The following is a 19400-nucleotide window of genomic DNA, read 5'->3' as shown; positions in this document are numbered from 1 at the left end:
AGCATTCTCCAACACGCCAGCCACTACTGTCAGTTCACTGCAGCTGAAAAGATGGAGGATTGGACAGCCTCACTGCGCATGACGCTGTGAGGTGAAGAGGGGTGAGAAGCTTCAAGCCTGCTGCCCAGCCTGGTCCATTCTCTTTCTCAGAGTTCAGCCAAGGGATCAGAAAGCTGGGTGCCTTCCCTGAATTACCTGGTTTAATCCTCACAGCAGGTAAGAGGCTGCTAGTTTACAGATTAAAAAAATCCAAGGATCCAGGGGCCCCAGGATGGTTCAGTGGGTTGGGCCTCTGCCTCTGGCTCAGATCATGATCCCAGGCTCCTGGGACAGAGCACCGCATCAGGCTCTCTGCTCAGCAAGGAGCCTGCTTCCCCCTCTCTCTCTCTGCCTGTCTCTCTGCCTACTGTGCCTACTGTGATCTCTCTCTGTGTCAAATAAATAAAACTTTTCAAAAAAAAAAAATTAAAAAAACAAAGTGGTTCAGCTGTAGATATAGATGAAAATTTGGATTCATTCAGCTTCTAGAGGAGAAGGAAGACAGAATTCCTTCCTTTCTGTACGCCGCCTATGAAATGTTTTTTGAGTAATCGCTAGGATCCAAGGACCCAAAGATGAATAAGGCACAGTCCTCTGTGCCCAAGCCCTCACCATGTGCAGGTGGAAGACAGAATGTTGTAAGTTCATAGCTCATGAGAGCTTCAGAAGCTGTGATCCTGCTGAAAAAGAGCGGGAGGTTTCTAGAGCTTCTGAAGGTAGCAGGAGGGAAGTTCAGGGAAAGCCTTTTAGAGGAGGAAATCCTATGTCATCTTTCCCAGTTGCTGGTTGTAAAAGGGGATTCTGGTCTCAAGTATCACAGGGACGCCTGGATGGCTCAGTCGGGTAAGTCTGCCTTCAGCTTGTGTCATGATCCCAGTGGCATCGAGCTCTCCATCGGGCTCCTTGCTCAGCAGGAAGCCTTCTCTCTCTGTCTGCCACTTCCTCTACATGTGCTCTCTCTCTCTCTCTCTGACAAATAAAATCTTTAAAAAAATGAAGAAAAAGAGGTATCACAAGTTATGAAATCACCTCCAATTCACCCACAATATCGGAAATACCCTTTTTCTCCCTCTGTTTTATACCTTCTTAAAAATGAGGTGCGTAGAAAACTTATGGCCACAGAAAAACCCGCACAGAAATGCATATTGGTCTCTGCCTCCCACCCCCTGCATTCCTGACCTAGAACTCCTGGAACCCTTGAAATTCTCTGGATGATAACGGCACGAGTAATATCTTTTGTTCAATATAACATTTGGTTTTTGATCCAGGTTCCTGACACTGGGCTTCTGAAAACCTGATAGATCCCTGGATGATAGGAGTGTTTCTGTTCTCTTGAGGGTACTGGATGGCTCCTGGGGAGGGTGGGTCACAAGCCATGATTAGAAGCCTGGAATTCACAGCCCTTGAGAAGGGAGAGGGCAGAGAATGGAGTTACTGATCCATCACGCCTACGTATAATCCCAATATGTTTTAGGGTTGAAGAGCTTCAAGATAAGTGAACACACATCCGCTGGAGGAATAACACACTCCAGCTCCACAGGGACAGGAGCTCCCGTGTTTGGGATGCTCCCAGATTTTGCCCTACCCATCTCTTCATCTGGCTGTTCATCGGTACCCTTTAACGCATCTTCTGAGAAACTGATCAGTGTCAAGTGTTTCCGTGGGCTCTGTAGCCACGCTAGCAAATTACTCAGACCTGAAGAGGGAGTCATGCAAATCTCAGCTGTGTAGCCAAACTGGACAGAAGCTGTGAGTAACTGGGGACCTACTCTTTTTAATCAGTATTCAAAGTGGGATGGAAACAGTCTTGTGGGACTGAGCCCTGTGGGATCGGACACTATCCCAGGTAGATGGTGTTAGAAAGGAGTTAAATTGTAGGACACCTGCCTGGTGTCGTGCATGGTGGCTTCATGTGGGGAAAACCTTCCCTACTCTGCATGACGACAAGCGTCAGAAGTGAAGTGTCCTCCTTGAAGGTGAAGGAGACACAACATAAAAACACAGTGTGTGGGGGTGGGGGTGGGGAAGGAAACGAGAGAAAAGCTGGGTTTTTCCTATTACAGGATGTGTGCAGCAGCTTTGTCCATAATTGCCAAAATGATGCCCTTCAGTGGGTGACTGGATCAGGGAACTGTGATATATCTCGACAATGGAATATTTTTCACTGATAAAAAGAAATGAGCTAGTGGAGGCACCCGGGTGGCCCAGTCGGTTGAGCAGCTGCCTTCAGCTCAGCTCATGATCCCAGGGTCTGGGGATTGAGCTCCACATGGGGCTGCCTGCTCTGTGGGAAGCCTGCTTCTCCTTCTCCCCCCGCCACACCCCCCCCCCGCCTTGTGCTCACTCTCTCTCACTCTCTCTCTCTCAAATAAAATCTTAAAACAAAAAAAGAAATGAGCTATCAAAACTTGAAAAGACATGAAGGAAATTTAAATGTATATTACTGAGTGAAAGAAGCCAATCTGAAAAGTATATTGTGTGACTCCAACTGCGCGATATTCTGGAAAAGGCAAACTTAAAGAGACAGTAAAAAGATCAGCGGTGTCAGGGACCGGAGGGGAGGGGAGGCTGAGTAGGCAGAGCACAGAAGATCTTTAGGGTAGTGGAAATACTCTGTGTGATACCACGAGGCTGGAAATACGTAATCACACATTTGTCCAAACCCACAGAATATCCAACACTAAACGTGAACCCTGAAGTCAACCATGGACCTTGCGTGATTATGATGCCTCCTGTAGCCTCACTGATTTTAATGAACGTCCCATCTGGAGCGCGTGTTAATATGGGGGCAAGTTATTTGTGAGTGCAGGTAGGGATATACAGGAACTCTCTGTACTTTCCGCTCAGTTTTGCTGCAAAGTCAAAACTGCAAACTTAGAGTCTATTTTAAATAAAGGAGAGAGATGCTCTTGGTCATCTCTTGGTAAAGCGAAGAATGCCTCTCTTACTCTCCCTTTTCTTCACCAAACTGTCTCCTGTGAACAGCGGCCGTTGGGTGGGATTACCCTGAGTGCCAGGTGCAGGGAAAGAGATGTCCATATGCAAAGGAAGAAGAAATTCTGGCCCCAATCTGGAGCTCCTTAACTTGGAAACAGGAAGGTGCGTTTCAGGAATCTTGTTTGAAGAGGGGTCAGCAGGGGGCGCTCTCGGTAGCACGAGCACGTACCACTGTATACTTCCCCAGAAACAGTAGCTCGGATCTGTTGGTCAATATCCTGCAATCGAAGTGCCCGGATGGTGGCAGAACACCCTACCGAGGTAAGAGGGTCAGGGCTGTGGGCTGCACGGCGAAGAGGGACCCAGAGATGAGGAAGGGGAAATGTCCCAGGGGCCCCTGTCTTGAAGACGGTGAAACCCGATGGAAGGAAGGAGGCAGCTGTGGCCGGAGGGAGTTGTCCGGTTCTTCCCCCCCATCTTCCCCTCCTCCTTATCAGTGATGGAGCTGTTGGGCTAAACACTTCACATGGGTTTCTTAATCGTCAGCTTAGAATCTGAAGATGAACCCACTCTTATGAGCTGTGGGATCCTAAACCTCTCTCTGTCCCCACGTGTGAAATGGGGACATTAGCACCTGCCCCAGACCACCGTCTTTCCTTTTTAATTGAATTTAATTTAAATGTTATTTTCCATAGAAAGCAGAAGAGTAACGTATTCCAAAGGAGGACGGGGATCAAGAAATTCATCCTGAAAAATTACTTTTGTGTAATTCTGTGGGGACAGATGTTCCCTCTGTGAGCCTGTCCTCTGGTTGATCACCCCCCTGGAGTCTCAGTGTCTTGTGACAGTTTTTAAGTATTTGGTTGATTCCCATGTTGGGTATAGGTGGGAGACACCTTCAAATCCACAGATTTTAAGGTGAGAGTGACGTTATTTCTCAGCACGGCACCTTCTATCTCAGAAGACCGCACGGGCTTTTTGTGGAGTCGGCAGAGTTTAGGTGAAGCAGGCACATAATTATCAGAGTGTTAAAGAGGTGACAGGAAAAAAAATACCACACTGTAGACTAAGGTATTCAGAGGTGGTGTGAATTTTTAAGGCAGCTGGTGGCCTAAATAGGCAAGTTGAGGCCGGTGGTGCCCGTGACTGAGGGCATGGCCAAGTGCAGGCAGCCTGGTTCCTCGTGGGGCAGCCTTCTGGGACTCCTGACACTTCTACTCACCATCTCCCATTGCCCTATGGTAGCACAGGGATGGCTTGTGTGGCCTTTGGGGGAGAATTTAAAGAACTTAATGAGAACCGAAAGACCCACCATTTTGTATTTCCCTGAGAGATGAGTGATGTTGAGCATTTTTTTTCCTGTGTCTGTCGGCCACTTGGATGTCTTCTATGGGAAATGTCTGTTCATGTCTTCGCCCCAGTGAAATACCACCTCACACCAGTCAGAATGGCTAAAATGAACAACTCAGGGAACAACAGATATTGGTGAGGTTGTGGAGAAAGGGGAACTCTCTTAACACTGTTGGTGAGAATGTGAACTGGTACAGCCACTCTGGAAAACAGTGTGGAGGTTCCTCAAAAAATAAAAAATAGAGCTCACTCCCTATGGCCCAGCAATTGCACTAGTAGGTATTTCTCAAGGATACAAATATGGTGACCTGCCCCCCCCCCCAGTGTTTATAGCAGCAATTTCCACAAGGGCCAAACTATGGAAAGAGCCCAGATGCCCATCAGCAGATGAATAGATAAGGAAGATGTGGTGCAGTATATACAATGGAATATTACTCAGCCATCAAAAAGAATGAAATCTTCCCATTGGCAATGACGTGGATGGAATGGGGGTATTATGCTGAGCAAAATAAGTCAATCAGATAAAAGACAAATACCATATGATTTCACCCATATGTGGAATTTAAGAAACAAAACAGATGAAGGGGAAGGGAAGGAAAAATAAGATAAAAACAGAGTGAGGCAAACCCTAAGAGACAGTCAACTCTAGGAAACAAACCGGGCTGCTGGAGGGGTTGTGGGTGGGGCAGGGGAAGAGGTCACTGGGGGATGGGCATTCAGGAGGGCACCTGATGGAATGAGCACTGGGTGTTACATGTGACTGATGAAGCATTAAATTCTACCCCTGAAACTAAGAAACAAAGACCCACTATCTGAAAGTCTGCTCTGTGCCAGCCATTATACTAGAGCTCACATCATCCCATGGAATGATATGCCCAACGACATATGAGATACTCAGTTTTCCCATTTCACAGACAAGGAAACTGAGGATCAGAGAGGTTAGGTCCCAGAACGAGGCCTGTGGGTGCACTTTTAGGATCAATGACCACAGTATCACAGGCTCTCCTACCCTTGGTTCCCTGCCCCAAAGCTCACAGGGCTGCTGTAAGAACCAATGACCAGGCGTTTCTAAACAACAAAATGAAAACAGGACTTTGTAAATGTAGGCAGCTTAAAAAAAAAAAAAAAAAAGTGCCTTTATTTTTTAAGTTGATGTTTAGAAATAAGAAATCATCTGAAGTTTTATATTCTCGTCCGTAGTCTTGTTTAGACTAGGATGATTAAAAAAAATTCACCAACAAAAACATTAGTGCAGCTCCCCCAAATCGTTTACTTACAAGCATCCTCAAATTTGTTTTTTATGTGACTGGTGCCATTTTGAATGTCAGAGGACAGTCTGCAGAAAATCAAAATAGAGTTTTGTTGGAAAAACAACAACAAGAGCAGCAGGACATCATTTCGCCCACGCGGAAGGTATTGAATAAAAAATACAAAGAACACTTTTCTCGTTCTGGCGGAGGTCACCTGTGGTCTATGTTCTCTGTCCTGCGCAGCCCCCCCACCACCACCACCACTCTGCCTCCTCTGTGCACGTCTGCAGTGGTGTCTGGTTTCATTTCTTCAGTTCCCTCTCCAGTGGATGTTGATGCTGTTCGGTTGTACCTTCCAGAAGCTGGGGATGAAGGTCCGTAGGATGGAGGAGAGGGCTGCAGGTGAGGCCCCGTGGGCAGGGCTGGCTTCGTGCACCTGTGAGCCCTACCAGCACTACAGGCCTCCATGGCTTCCAAGGGCTTTGTTCTGGGATTCGGTGTTCATGCAGTTTCTGCCTGAAATTCTTAGCTGTTTTGTCTTTTGTAAGTGAGGTCTGACAGGACAGTGGAGCTTTATCTCACTCTCTTCTCTGAGCCCTGGGGCTCTAGTCCCTATGTGGCCTGACCCTCCCCACCCCTGTCCTGCAGCCACTGCTGTCCTCTGCGCAGGGTGGCTCCTAGGTCGCTTGAAACAGACTCAGGAACCTACATACAGGCATGGGGAGGGTCAGGATGGGGACCCCTTCTCATGACATCTCGGGGTGGGGTCAGTAACTGTCCCCCTTCAGGGCTGGCATTGACACCTTGGCCAGAACGTTCTGCCTCTTTTTGTTGGAAGGACAAGTGCATTCTGGTGCACAGACTGAAATCCCTGCAGGTCACAGGGTCCCTGGTAGGAGGTGAGAGCCAGCAGACCATGGGAAGGGGAGCATGACTTCTCTGACCCAACAGGGGCCCTGCAACTTTATTTGGCGTGGAGCTCACAAATGACGTAGCAGGCCCTTCCCCCGGCTTCTCTCTTACTGTCCTTCAGTGAACACCAGGGTCCCCAGGTGGCCTGTCATTCTTGCCCTGCCTCCTGCATGCCCCTCCCACTGTCCTCCTTTGCCACCTCCTGTCTCTTCAGAGCGCCATTTAGATGCCCCTTTTGGGCTGGGCCCACGCTAGTGCTCACAGGTGGCCCTTTCCTGGCCCACCGCCTCTGGCTTTTGAGCTTGTACTTCCAACTCCTCTGTTGGGCCTGTTTCCTCTGTATAATGGGGGCAGAACGAGTCGGCGAGTCTGTGGTTGCACATGTGGGGGTCACCCCTCAGAGGATGGGGCCTGGAGACCCTCTCATCTGTGCCCAGCATGTTGCCGACATCTGATCCCCGTGGATGGAATTGGGTGTGGGAATCTGCAAAACACCCGATTTCTTAGCCCGTTCACACTCCTGCGGGGGATCTCTACATCTGTGTAGCCCCGTGCAGCTTTGGGCTTTGGGCTTCGGGCACATCCATCGTGCCTCTCCCAGTTCTTCCTCCTGTTCCCAGGGGACTGAGGTTATCACTATGGGATCCTGGCTCAACCCAGAAGTGACCTCTTCTGGCTGTGTGTCCCATGGAGGCCACTGCTGTCCTGACATGGGGGCCCCTGACAGCTCCCATATGCACTGAGAGCCTCCTACTCGAGTAGGGCTCTCACTTGATCTTTTTTCTCCAGCCTGATTCAGATGCCCTTTGCCCCCAGGAGGCCAACAGGCAGCCACTTGGCTAGACACTGAGGGGGCTGAGAGCGTGAGGGCAGCAGCTTGGAGGTCCAGCCTTCAGATGTCAACCCATACAAGGGGGAGAAGCCCGGGGCCATGACGCTGGGGAAACAGCAAGAGATGAACACCTCCTCCAAGGAGTGTGGATGCCCGAGACAGCCCAGGTTTGAACACATACCGGGGGGAAAGGAAGACCCCCTCTCCTCCATGGGTTTCTCAAACTTTCGAGTGCAGAAGAAACTTTTAGGAAGATTCTTTGTCATCTGCTTCTCCAAACCTCACTCTCCAGCAGGGACAACATGGTGGCTGGGGGGCGGGGCCCTGGAGTCTGAATTTGTAACCCGCAGCTGTGGCAGCCCCCTCCCCCACCCACGGAGAGCAAGTCCAGTGCTCCGTGAGCAGCGCGACGGGCCGTACAGACCGCGGCCAGTGATCGGTGGGCCGCCCACACACAGACCCCTGAGTGGGGAAGCTGGAGCAAGCCACTGAGGCAAAATACCAGACAGAAAAGGAACTTGCCAGCTGGAGTAGGCCCGGAGCTAGAAGGTCATGTGGACTCCAGGGCTGGGGGAGCCGGGTTGGGCCCTGTTGGGATGATAAAAAGAGGGGTGAATGGAACGGATGGCTGAAGAGAGGCAGTGATGCTGAGAAAGAGTGTGGGAGAAGGGGAAGGGGAGGGGAGGAAGGGGGAAGGAGGGGGATGACAGGGAAAAGGGGGGAGAGGAACAGGGAGGGAGAAGGAGGGAGAGAAAGAGAGAAAGTGTGTGTGTATGTCTTCCCACCTCTGGCTCTGCCACTTCCCTTCCCCTGCTGAGACCAGAGGCCTCATCCACATCTCCAGGGGTTTCTGGCGTCTTCTGCTCCTGGGGTGACTCTGTTTTGCCAGCAGAGGCCTGTAGCACACAGGGCAAGCACTCCCCGACAGCAGGCAGTGGTGCCGGAGAGCACCTGCGCTCCTCAGGCTGCGGGCCCTGGTGCCTCCACCGGCAGCCGGGCCCACTGCGTTGCTGCATTCTCTGTCCGCCTTTCCTCAGGTAGCTCTCTGGAAAGGGAATTACTGAGTCTGAGGGTGTGGCCTTGTTTCAGGCTTTCTTGCACGTTGCCTGCCTACTATCCCGCACCCCCAGTGGAGTGCCTGCTCTGGGGCAAGGCACCGGGCCGGGGAAGGCTCTTCCCGGCTCACGAGACTGCAGGGGATGGGGAGTCAAGCAGGTGCTCGAGGTACTGGGGATGCCTCTCTTTAGGGTCCAGCTCTGGGGGGCTCTGTTTTCTTCAAAGAAAGCAGAGCCCAGCGGGAGCTCTAACAATTCCAAGTGTTGTAGCAATGCTAGTTGGGCGTGCAGTTGCCAACGCAGCTGACCCCTGAGCAACGTGGGCTTGAACAGCGCAGGTCCGCTGACATGTGGATTTTTTCGGTAAATACAGTATGCTACCGCAAATGTATTTTCATTTCCTTATGATCTTCTTTCTTTCTTTTTTTAAATAAGATTTTATTTATTTATTTGACACAGAGAGAGATCGATCACAAGTAGGCAGAGAAGCAGGCAGAGGGGGAGGTGGAAGCAGGTCCCCCGTTGAGCAGAGAGCCCAATGCAGGGCACACTTCCAGGACCCTGGGATCATGACCTGAGTCGAAAGCAGAGTCTTTAACCCACAAGCCACCCAGGCGCCCCTCCTTATGATTTTCTTAATAGCATTTCCTTTTCTCTAGCTTACTTTACTGTAAGAATATAGTATATAATACACAAGAATACAGCATACAGTAAGTAATACAACAGTGTGAATCGACTGTTCCTGGTAAGGCTTCTGGTCATCAGTGGGCTCTCCATAGTTCAGTTTTTAAGGAATCAAAGGTTATCTGTGGATTTTCAGCAGCGCAGGAAGTTAGCACCCCAACCCCATGTTATTCCAGGGTCAAGGGTAATTGGAACAGTTCTTGGTTTTCTGAAACAGGATGAGGATTTATTGGAGGTCATGGTCAGCTGCATAATGGTACTTGGAAGATGGCCAGGTCCTGTTTCCTGCAGCCTGTGAATGTATCACCTTGCAGGGAAAAATGGGCTTTGCAGATATGATTAAATCAAGGATCTTGTGATGGGGAGATTATTCTGGGTCCTTCGAGGAGGGAAGCAGGTCAGAGTCAGAGGAAGAGATGTGACCTTGGTAGGAGAGGTCAGAAAGAGATTGGAAGGTGCTCTGCCGTGGGCTTTAAAGACAGATGAAGGGGCCATGAGTCAAGGACTGCAGGAGAAGGCCCTGTTCGGCCGCTGGGAACGACGGGAAATGGATTCTCCCCAGAGTCTCCAGAAGGAACCGGTCCAGCCAGCACCGAGCGTGTCCCTCTTTGACTTGTTTCAGATTTCGGACCTCCAGAGTTGTGAGATTGTCAGTCTAGGCTGTTTGAAGTCACAGCGTTTATGGTAACTGTGGAGAGCCTGACCTCCCTCAGCCTCCAGTCTCCGAGGTGCGGGGTGGGGGGCCCTGCCTCCTGGCTATCTCGGGAAATGCCCCCAGAGGAAAGTGTTCAGGTGGCTGCTGGCCAGAAGGACAAATTCCCACCCCAGCGGCTTGGGGCTGCTCAGCACACTTCTCTGGGCCTTCGTGTGTTATGACTTCAAGGTGGAGTGTTGCCATTTCCCAAGTTCACTTCCAGGTCTTGCACCGAATACATGTTTGTTACTTGGTGAGGTGCGGGGAGGCTGGCCAGGGGTGGAATGGAACCTTTCATTTATTGCCATGAGATGTGGCATAAGAGCCCCCTCCTCATCCTGGTACAGGGCACCCGCCGGCTTGCACTGGCCCTCGCCGCAACAGGAAGAGACTTCGTAGGTAGACTCCTGGTTTGCACAAACCTGGGTCTTTACCCACGTAAACCCTAGCAAAGCTGGATTTGTATGTCAAGCCTGGATGGAGAAAAGGAGTCAGCAGCTGTCTGTGGACCACAGAAAAGTTCTGGACGCTCGTCCCGTCCAGCTTGGCGAGGAGCAGCACATTCAACAGCCATTGAGGCCGCAGGACAAGGGACACACTGTAACTGCACTCCTCTGACCCGGGAGCTTTGGGAAAGGACACATGGAGCACTGTGCTACTGGGGGAGCGCCATCCTGAGCCTCAAGAGTCTAGCGTGGTTCCCCACTCGGTTCTCAGGCAGGAAGTCGGCTGGAGGCCCAAACCCCACTGTGTGCCCGAAAACACAAGACTGATACAGTTTTTAAAAACTACTTTTTAATTTATTTGAGAGAGAGAAAGAGAAAACATAAGAAGGGGGAGGGCCAGAGGGAGAAGCAGACTACCCGCTGAGCAGGGAGCCCGATGTGGGGTTGGATCCCAGGACCCTGGGATCATGACCTGAGCCAAAGGCAGATGCTTAACCGGCTGAGCCACCCAGGTGCCCGAAAGGGCTAATTTAAACATACCCAAAAAAGAGAGCGAAAGGTTAAACAAAACCCCCAAAACCCTCCATTATCCATCACCCAATGGATATGTTCCACCACCAAAATGTTCTACCCTGCTTCATTTATCCCTTTTCCTGTTTTTTTTTTTCCCTCTTTGCTAAAATATTTTAACAGAAATCCCCAGCACTGTGTTATTTTGGAATGTATCTGAAAAATGAGAAATTTTCGTAGAGAACTCCAATGTCACTGTCACATTTGTCTGAATGAGCTGTGATTCCCTGATGATCTAATATCTAGGTCTAACCAGATTGCCCCATTTAGCTAAAAGGTGTCTCTTTGAAGGCAGTTTATTTTAATCAAGATGTCTCCCCACCTTGCCTGGGATACTCTGATGCTTCATTTTCTTGTAACCTGGCGATCCACTCGCCCCTTTTCTTCACTCCTGTGTTTTCTCCATGTTATTGACTTGCTGCAGCTGCTGGGCTGATTGTCCCATAGAACAAATTACCCGGGGTATTGGGAGACTGAAAGAGGGGGGACACGCTGCTATAGTCATATAAATGTGTTACAGAAGAAGTTTGGCCTTTGTAGCGTGTCTAGGTATCAACACCGGGACCTGGGATTCGTCTGTGTGTCTTTGGGCCCCTCACTCTATCCCATGGGTCTGATCAGTGAGGCCAAACCTTTATGAGTGGTGTCCAATAGAGGTATCTGGGGGGATTAGATCCCGTGCAGTTGTGGATGCCGGTTGAGTCGTCTATAAGAAGGGGTTATTCCTACATCAAGTGTTGGGCCTGAAGTCCCTCGGGCTGGCAGGTGGGGAGGGAAGATAGACCGGGAGCGGGGGAGAAGGACAAACCAGGACTCACAAAGACAGGTGGGGACCCTCGGAGAGAAAAATGGAGCTCACGTTGGCTCCTATTTGTAAACGAATTTGTAGACAAATAAAACCATAATGAAATAATCCACAGATAGGTACTACTCATGGTTAGGGTTTGGTCTTTTTTCTCTTATATAATCACACACACACACACACACACACACACACACACTCACGTTATATCTAGTTTCACAGTTGCAGTTAATTCCTTATACGGTTCCGAATCCCATTTTTTTCTGTTCACATGATTCTTGTATATTCCCAGTCATTAAAATTCTTGGACAGCATTACTTTCATTGGATGTCATCATCCCCCATAAAGCTGTATCAGAATTTATTTAACCGTGTCCTTGCTGTTGAGCATTTGTGCTACTTCCACGAAACATTTATGCTACTTTGTTGAAAATTACGCAGTCTTAAGGGGCAATGTCGGGGACGTCTGTGTGGCCCCGTGCTTGTGTCCTCAGGAGGACGGAGTTCCTGGTTAAAGAGCACCGACATGTCAAGTTTTATCCCCAAACAAACCATGACTTGAACATCTAGAAAAAATAGATCCAGAGAAAGGGAGTATTTCTTTTCCACTCGGAACCTGCAAGCCAGGAATGCATCCAATTTTGCTAGTTTGGCTGGTACTGGGTCAGAAACGCATAGTTGCTCCGTAATACCCAGCTCTGCTTCTTAAGTAATTAAGACACGAACCCAGGCAGTGATGAGCATCCCACTCAGGGGGTCTCGGCACTGAATTGCTCTCAGCCTCCTCTACCTCTGTGGAGGGGAGATGCTGGGGCTAGGGGTGGGGGTGGGGACCACTCATGGCGGAGCACAGCCACTGTTCTAACCCTGGCTCCCCAATTGCCTCCCCGTAGGAGCCCTCCAGAGGGAATCGATGTTCCCAAGGCCCATGCATCCGAGGCTCGCTCTTGGCCAGAATCCAGAACAAGGAAAGGGAAACCGCTCGGTGCCCAGGTGAGCCTGTCTGGAGGGGGGTCCCCGGCTATGGGAAGGAAGGGCAGGCACAGCCGGGAGCCAAGTATGGTGGGGAAGGAGAACAAAGGTTCACGGGCATCTCATCCTATAGAACCAATTACCCTGAGTGTCAAAGGAAAAGGGGGGGGCACACTGGGAGAGTGTGGGGGAGCCCTCATGGGGACCCTTTCCAGATACGGCTCAGGGGTTTCTGGGAGAGAAGCTAATCCCCTCACTCCTCCAAACTCCTGTGTCTGACTCCAACTAGGCATGCCAGCTGCTCTGCTACTCTGGAACCCTCTGGCTTTTCTCTAAGAGAAATAGCCTGACAAGAACACCAGAAAGAAGCTTGGGACTCTCCATCACTTTCTAGATAGATCTGGTCCCCAGACAGAGGAAGGACAGGCACTGGCTCAGAGCTGTGGGCAAGGAGGAGGTAAGCAGCCTGTTACCTGTACAGAGTGTCCTATATCCAGGGGCTCTGTCATCCTACTCCTTCTCGAAGGTCTCCAGTGAGCAGGGGAGCTGCCAGGGACCTGCCCTGCTGGGACCCAGGCCTTGGCAAGTCTGCCCCAAGTTTCCCCAGCAGCTTAGCTGAGCATTCCCACTGCCCCAGCACGGGCAGCCCTGGGGTTCCCTCTAAAGGTTCTGGGTAGAGCCCAGCCACCTCAGATGGGACCACAGAGGACCAGCCGCACACCTGAGAGCTCCTCCCGGCCCGCCTGGGAAACATCTCGTTTTCTATTTGCAGAATCACAGATGTTGACTTTTGATCTCTCCCTCTCTCCCTCTGGGCCTCAGATCCGTGAGGACAGCTATTTCCCTTCTTTTTTCTGTTCCCTACAGACAGAAAAAACCAGGAGGGCTCAGAAAGGGGGTTCAAATATTGGAAGAGTTACATACTGGCTACTGGGGCGAGTAAGAAAAGATCAAGCCTTTCCATGTGAGGCCGGGCTGTCTTTAGAAGATGGGGAGGGGGCACCCTTCAAGGCAGTGTTTCCCCACCTTTCACGTGTTTGTGAATCACCCAGGAATTTCTTTATGATGGAGACTGAGATCAGTAGTTCTAGGGACGAGCAGATGAGGTCCACACTAATGGTTCAGGACCACACTTAGAGAAACAGTTGTCAAGGGGCTTCCTGTCGCTCTTTGCTCTAGTCCTGAAATGCCATGATCAGCAGATCTCTCTGCCAGCTTCATGCAGCCAGGTCTATGCAGACAAGATGCGGGTCTCACGAGCTTCTCTTAGCAGATACTTCAATATAACTAAAACCCTCACTTAGGTCTATATTACTTCTACCCCATGCAAACATAAGGACATTCAGATACACACAGATTTCCAAGGAAGGTGTCTGCGGACCAGGATCTGCCCCAACTGGTCACACAGAGACTCTTACTGGAAGGTGGGGGTCTTCTTTCTCTCACTCCATTCCATCCCTAGCCTTATTTGTCCCCCTTTAAAAAAAATATTCAGCTCAAGCATTATATTATACTGAATCTTTTGCCATTCCATGAATGGGTAAGTTCCTGAATACCCCGTGAAAATGACCTTTTTCCCTTTTCTATTTCCTAGTTCCTTTTAAAAAATTTCAAGTTCTATAGATTTTGTGTACACGGGCTCAACTTTAAGAAAATGCGTTACGAGATAACTCAAACATAATATAGTGGATTCTTACCATGCATTAGAAAGTGAGTCTCAGCTTTATAAAAGGATTCGCTGCATCCTGCCTTCAGGTAATGAGCTCTTGTTGGGCATTTAAACTATGAGAGTCTTGCTGTCAAGATTGCGATTTAATTGTTCCGAGGAGGGACCAGGGCAATGGTATTTTGTTTTAAAGTTCCCAAGATAATTCTAATGCACGTGCGAGGAGGTGGGCAGGGGGACTACCAGACTGAATGATGCCGGGTTTTCAACTTTAAATGACTCCCACGACTTGTCGGACATTTAAATGCAGCAGACATTTTTGTGCACCTGCTGTATGCCAGGCACTCTATGAGGCTCCCAAGACGTGAGGGAATCAGCCCCAGGTCCCACCCTGAAGGCATCCACTATCCAGCAGAGGAGATAAAACACGCAGAATTAATTTCATCCAGGCGCCCCACAAGTCGTGAAACAGGGAAACGGTGCTGTGCTGCACCAATAAAAGGAGAGGCAGGAATGGGGGACGGGGCCCTCCATGGTCCTTCCTGTCCCTTTCCCTTCCTCCCAGAAGGTGTGAACTCAGACTCAATATTAACTCGAGGAACTATGTAGCTTTCCGGACTGGGTGACTTCTTATGGTTTCTGTAAGTGGCCAAGGCTGACTCTGAGATGATTTTCAGCATCTCCTCTGCCAAATGGTCAAGCAACTGCTGCCGCCTTCTCCATGTCCTCTTACTTCTTTTCTGGATGCTTCTCCAACCTCTGGCTTTGGGTGCTCTTCTTCCCAGATGGCTTCAACTGGTCCCCTCACTGCTTTCCATCCCTCACACCTGGGCTTGCCTGTCCCTAGTTTACCTCTCAGCAATGGTGGGCCCCAAGGTCTGGACTCCACACTGAGCTAGAAACGGCTGAGAGACCCGTTCAAGAACTCCGGCTTCATAAGGCAGGAGTCTATTACTCCAAAAGCCATTCCCCAGAAGGGAAATTCGTGAATGAGTCATTTTAATAAAGGCAAAGCCAGGTAGCCCCCAATTTAAGCCACCAAAGAATAAAGCAAAGGGATTTTTGGCAGAATACAGCATAGGCCCCAAGACTGCGCTTTGACCTCACTTCTGGGTCTCAGCAAGTGGTCAAGTGGGGTCCTTACCCAGCAGGGAGAACGCACCTGCTCCCAAGCCGAGCTGCTCAGAGAGGAAACGGTCTGCTTCGTGGGAGGCGAGCTTTACACTGGAAACATTTTCCCAGTGGATGTGAGGTGAGGTTTTGGAACAGGAGTATTTGGGCAATGCTTGGGGTGTTGGCTACTTCTAATGAGCCTTATAGGATCCTCTGAAAACCATGCTGTGGCCTGCCTTTCGCTGCCTTCCAATTCCATAGGTCTCTGAAATACTGAATTGAGTTCAGTGTGCATGTGAGGGCGGCCACGGTCCCGCAGAGCAATGACAATGAGCCAGGGAGACTGGGACTTTCCTCAACCCCCGCTCTAGGACCCTCAGATGTGTCCCAGGGCTCAACCCTCACAAGCCCTCCAGCGTGGAGACAGCACTCCCACTTTACAAACAAGAAAAACTGAGGCTCAAAGATTTGCCCAATATCCCACAAAAGACAAGTGGTTTGAGTCCAGGTTTCCTGACTTTGCATCTGAGTCTTTATAGTATGATATCATGATTTGTAATCTGTTCAGACACAGCAAAAAACGGAAAAGCTCCCCAGAGTATTTATCTTCCAGAAAGAAAATGATCTCAAAGAAGTGGATTTGGTGGAATTCAGCACTGGGTTTGCTGCCAGGGCAATGCTCATGGGTCACCAGGAGGCGGCAGAAGCCTGCCATTCTCGGTGCTTCCATCCTTGAGAAGCCCCGTTGGCCCCAGGAGTTAAGCAGAGTAAGACCTTTTCATAGAGAGAGAACCCAGTGAAAACGCAGGAATGCCCACGTGGACTGCTAGAAAAGCCGGTTTCAGGCAGTGTGCATCAGAGCCAGAGGCATGGAAGGAAAAACTCTCCCCTCTGTGGCTGCCCCCAGAAAGTAGGAGGATGCCCCCAGAGGACCTTTAGTGGCACAGGATTTGAATACAAATGATCTAGAACTTGGGCCATCTGTCTGCCTTGTCATCTTTCCGGTGTCATCTCTCCTGTCTGCCGGCTCCCACAGCGAGGAAACGAAGACCGTAACAGCCCCGTCACAGGACTGTCGGAACTATCTGGCAAAAGCACTTTGCAAACCGTAACGTGTACTGACACGTTGCACACAGGTTAGTGGAGGTCCGTTCATGGGCTACTCCCCTGACATCGTTCCCATTAGCATGTGAGCTGGTGACAAGGTGACCTTATGACGCTTGTGCTGGGGGAGGGGGCTCTAGCTGGCCTTGAGGGGATAAGCAGAGGGAGAAAGGGATGCCACTGCCCCCAGTCTTTGGTAGAGGTCATCCTGAGCTTAGGATGTGTGCCCAGTGTGGTGTGCCTCTAACGCACTCTCTGTTCCCTTGGGGTCTTTTGTCCTCAGAGGAACGCCCTCAACCTCTCTGGGCAACAGCTAAGAAGTATGAGAGTCGGAGATGTGAGCCAGTTCCCTCTGCCCCAGGGACCAAGGGCAGAGTCCCTTCCAGGCCATGTCGCTCCAAACCCAGGAACAGTCCTTCCTTCTTCTGCCCAGGAGATGACTTCAGGTCACATTCATGGTTTTATTCATCAGCTGATGACCCTGAGAGGCCGGGAGGACAGATTTGCCTTTCACCCCATTTTCTAAGATGAAGAAATGTTGCCAGTTTAACTGATTTGCTTAAAGTCTGATGGTGGTTAAAAACAAGCTCAGAATCTGGTCTTGGGACCCTAAAGACACCACCCTGCCCTAATGTTTCCACTGACAGAGATCTCCCATCCCTCTCCATCTGACCTTAATCTCTTTTTAAATTTCTGGCGTGGAAACGTCGGGTCATCGTTCTCAACCTATGACGCATCACCGTTACCAAGCTGTGCGAAGACCTTCTCTGGCCTGTTCAATTTCTTCCATTTTGTCTTCCCATCACCCCAGTTTGTACTCCCACTCCTCCACACTTCCTTCTCAGCCCCCAAATCGGTGCTCCTTCCAAGTTGGTTGATCAGGTGATTAGTTCACTCATTCATTCATTTGCAAGCTGGAGCCAGATACGTTTCTGGCCATGACTCTGTTTGTGATGCTTTCAACAAGTGTGTGTGTTCAACGAGTGTTATTATGATATCATACTATAAAAGCCTCAGATGCAAAGTCATATGCAAAGTTTTTGGTATTGTTGTTTTCAACTCATGCACCCTAATCTCTGGTGCTTCTTCTGCTATACTCCTAGTGTCTTATAAGCTTTCCTCATTCCCTACTCCAGCCATCCTGAAATATATAACTTGTGGCTTGTACCTATTTCATTTGCTTTATATTCTTATTGGCTCTGATATGTTATATATTACTCTGGACTTTAATTCTAAAACACCTTGAAGGTGTTTCCGGGCTCATTTTTTAAAAAAAAGATTTAATTTATTTATTTGACAGACAGAGATCACAAGTAGGCAGAGAGGCAGGCAGAGAGAGAGGGAAGCAGGCTCCCTGATGAGCAGAGAGCCTGATGTGGGGCTTGATCCCAGGACCCTGGGATCATGACCTGAGCTGAAGGCAGAGGCTTTAACCCACTGAGCCACCCAGGCATCCCTGTACATGCTTTCGACTCCTGCGTCCAACGCAGTAACGGTGATGTTCAGAATCAGTCACTTTAGATCAGTCCTCAGTCATCACCTAAAAGTCCAAGTTAATTTCTCATAAGGCTAACAGTAAATCAGATAATAACATTGTATAAGTTTAAGGGGTACAGGAGTATTGATTGGATACACTTGTACATTGCCAACGATTATCACCATAGTGATAGCTAAAAGCTACTTCATACCGCATAATGGCCATCTCTTTTTTTTGGTGGGGAAAACATTTAAGTTTTACTCTCAGCAATTTTCGAATGTACGATACAGTATTACTAACTATAATCACCATACTGCAGATCCGCCAGGGCTTACTCATCTTGTAACTGGAAGTTTATACTCTTTGACCAGCATTTACCCATTTCCTCCCACCCTCCAGCCCCTGGTAAACACTATTAGTCTATTTCCATGAGTCAGCTTTGGTAGATTTCGCATATAAGTGGTATCATACAGTGTTTGTCCTTCCCTCTCTGACTTGTTTCTCTTAGCATAATGAGCCCAAGTTCCATCCATGTTGTCACAAATGGCAGAATGTCCTTCCTTCTCATAGCTGAGTAATATTCCAGTGTGTGTGTGTGTGTGACATCTTCTTTATCCACATGCCCCAAAATTGTACACTTTAAAAATATTTTCTACTTTAACTTACTTTCCATTGCTGATGTAGAGGGAAGATATTCATCTTTATAATATTGTCTTTATTCAGCAAACTATTCAGCCAAAGGCTGAGCTTTTGTATTAGTACTAATAATTTGTTGATTATATTCTGTTTTCAGTGTGGTCATCATTCCCTTTCCTTCCTCTGGTTCTTCTTTGTTCTGATTATGTGGCTGTGGCTAAGCCTCTAGTACTGGGCTGATCCATACCAGTGAGAGCAGGCACCTGGTCTGGCAGAGGTGCATCTAAACTTTTTCCATCTAAACTTCCTTTGCTATAGATACTCAGTAAAGAGCCTTCGTCAAGTTGAGAAAATATACATTTACTCTAGCTCTGTGAGTTTTTTTTTTAATTCAGGGGTGTTCATCAAATACTTTAAATGCATAAAATGCATGAAATTTTTCTTCTTTAGTTCATTAATGATAAAGACTACCTTAATAGTTTTTTCCTCATATTAAAGTCTCCTGGATTCTCGAATAAAACTTAATTGGTCATAACTCTTTAAATACATTGTGCGATACAGTTAACTAATATTTTATTTATAGTTTTCATATCTATATTCAAGTATGAAATAGTCTGGTAGTTTTTTTTTTGTGTTTTTATAATCCTTACCTGACTTTGTAATAAAGGCTACACCAGTCTTATAACAAAGGAGAAACCAATTTCTAGTTTCTAGAACAATTTATATATCTCATGTGATTATCTCTTCCTTCGAAGTGGGTGGAACATCTCTGTAAAACCATCTGTGCCTAGGGCTTTTCAGGAAGAGGGAGGTCTTTGTGTTGTAATTCTTAACTGAGTCCTTTCAACTCTGTGTGCTATTT

General features: G+C 48.8%; 1 long non-coding RNA gene across 1 annotated transcript; it reads left to right on the top strand.

Annotated features, from left to right (window-relative positions):
- Positions 1-3105: 3105 nt before the first annotated feature.
- On the top strand, positions 3106-5674 carry LOC116596194. The gene is made up of 3 exons (XR_004288050.1): positions 3106-3138; positions 3224-3297; positions 5655-5674. It is a non-coding gene; the product is annotated as an uncharacterized LOC116596194 (long non-coding RNA).
- Positions 5675-19400: the final 13726 nt, after the last annotated feature.

This window comes from Mustela erminea, chromosome 7 (genome assembly GCF_009829155.1).
Source record: "Mustela erminea isolate mMusErm1 chromosome 7, mMusErm1.Pri, whole genome shotgun sequence".
NCBI classification, from domain to species: domain Eukaryota; kingdom Metazoa; phylum Chordata; class Mammalia; order Carnivora; family Mustelidae; genus Mustela; species Mustela erminea.
The sequence above is the reverse complement of the archived record's forward strand: the minus strand, read 5'-3'. Positions and strand labels throughout refer to the sequence as shown.